The following is a 2,500-nucleotide window of genomic DNA, read 5'->3' on the forward strand; positions in this document are numbered from 1 at the left end:
AACCCCGGGAAGCACACCATTCACACACTCCCGACCGGTGTGGTGTGGCGGTGATTGGATAGTTACGGATTGAGCACTTGCCAAGGATCAAAATGTGTCATTTAGAAGAAACATTTTCAAAAAGTTTTTAAAATCTTGTGGGTTTGCAACTCATAAGAGCGTCACTTTCAACGTCCCCGGTATTGGATTGAGTTTCTAAAAACAACCGTGCACACCGAGGTTAAACTTTACCGGCTCCACTCCGACTCGCCGCTCGCCCACAATTTGTTTGCAACGAAACATTTGTTTTTAATTTTGTTGGTTTGAAATTGTTTTGAAAAGGTTCTTTAAATCTAGTGGGTTTGCAACTCATAAGAGCGTCACTTTCAACGTCCCCGGCATTGGATTGAGTTTCTAAAAACAACCGTGCACACCGAGGTTAAACTTTACCGGCTCCACTCCGACTCGCCGCTCGCCCACTAGTCCGAAGGCAACAAAACATTTGTTTTTCATTTTGATGAAAATTTCTGTTTTTAAATCTTGTTGGTTTGAAATTGTTTTGAAAAGGTTCTTTAAATCTTGCGGGTTTGCAACTCATAAGAGCGTCACTTTCAACGTCCCCGGCATTGGATTGAGTTTCTAAAAACAACCGTGCACACCGAGGTTAAACTTTACCGGCTCCACTCCGACTCGCCGCTCGCCCACAAATCCGAAGGCAACAAAACATTTGTTTTTAATTTTGATGAAATTTTTTGAAAACATTGGCTTGGCAAGCCCCAATCCGCGACTATCCACCCACCGCCACCCCACACGGGTGGTTGTTGTTGCGAAATGAGGTTGTGGTCGACATGCCCGTGCATTTGAGAAGGAGTTCCTAGCACTCCATGCTCTCCCATGCCAAAAAATAGCCTAGACAACCCCATTTCGCAACTTTCCACGCCTTTTTTTTCCTCCCTCACCCATGGCGGCGGCGTGGTGGCGGCGGCCGGATTCCGGCCACCACCGCCATGGGTGGCAGCCCCCCGACCCCGACACCAAACCCATAATACCGAGGCAACATATCGAGGCAACATGACATGGGTGTGGCGTGGGGGAAGGGGGCTGCAGCTAGGAAGGCATGGGCTGCCATGCATATGCAGGCAACACACACCCCCCTATATAGCATTTTATGCATTTAGCCCTTTGACAGGAAGAGACATCACCTATGCGCGAGGAGTCATAATGGGCTCTAAATAATTCAATACAAGGTATTTGGACGTGATTTTTTGCAGGGATACTAAGAAACATGCAATCTATGATGGGAAAAAGTTTCATAAATTTTTGAAGTCGGGAAGTATTTTTTATTAGTTTTAGAAGTCGTAAAATTGAAAAAATCATTAAAACAAATCCGGGAGGAATTTTTTAGTTTTGTAAGTTGGAGAAGGTCCTAAAAATCATAGACTACTTATGGGGAGCTTATTGTGCGAGGAAATTTCAATAAAAACGGGGTTTGACAAGATTTGAAAAATTCTGTCGACATTTGAAAAAACCTGGAACCATGCTGCCGGCATGCTGCGCACATGCTGCGCGCATGCTGCGCGCAGACTGCGCGCATGCCATGGCAGGACAAGTTTTGCTAGCCTCACTGTCTACAGATGCGCAAGCTGCGCGCACGCTGCGCACAGGCTGCGCGCATGCTGCGCACAGACTGCGCGCACGCTGCGCGCATGCCATGGCAGGACAAGTTTCGCTAGCCTCACTGTCGACAGATGCGCAAGCTGCGCGCAAGCTCCGCGCACAGCCTGTGCGCATGTTGTGCGCATGCTGCGCGCAGGCTGCGCGCAGGCGCCGCGCATGCCATGGCAGGACAAGTTTCGCTAGCCTCACTGTCGACAGATGCGCAAGCTGCGTGCACGCTGCGCACAGGCTGCGCACAGCGCATGCCATGGCAGGACAAGTTCGCTAGCCTCACTGTCGACAGATGCGCAAGCTGCGCGCACAGGCTGCGCGCACGCCATGGCAGGACAAGTTTCGCTAGCCTCACTGTCGACAGAATCAGCACGCTGCGCGCAAGCTGCGCGCACGCTGCCGGCATGGTGCGCGCACGCTGCCGGCATGCTGTGCGCACGCTGCGCGCGCGCATGGCAGGACAAGTTTCGAAAATTTCTGTCGACAGTCTCAGCAGCGCGCACGCTGCCGACATGCTGTGCGCACGCTGCGCACAGGCTGCCGGCATGCTGCGCGCAGCCCATGGCAGGACAAGGTCCGAAAAATTCTGTCGACATTTTTACGCCGTGGTAGGCTTCCGCTTCGCGTCACTTTGTCGACATTCAAGCCTACCATTTGTATTGAATTTTTCAAACCTTGTCAAACCCCATTATTCAAATGTCGAAAAATTTTGTCGACATTTTTACGCCATGATAGGCTTCCGCTTCGCGTCACTTTGTCGGAATGCATCGCATGGCGAGGCAAGGCCACGGCATGCCAAGGCGAAGGCAACGCATGGCTTGAATGGCTTGGTCAAGGCCACATCATGGGCACG

This window comes from Prunus avium, unplaced genomic scaffold (assembly GCF_965620075.1).
Source record: "Prunus avium unplaced genomic scaffold, drPruAviu1.hap1.1 HAP1_SCAFFOLD_82, whole genome shotgun sequence".
Lineage (NCBI taxonomy): Eukaryota > Viridiplantae > Streptophyta > Magnoliopsida > Rosales > Rosaceae > Prunus > Prunus avium.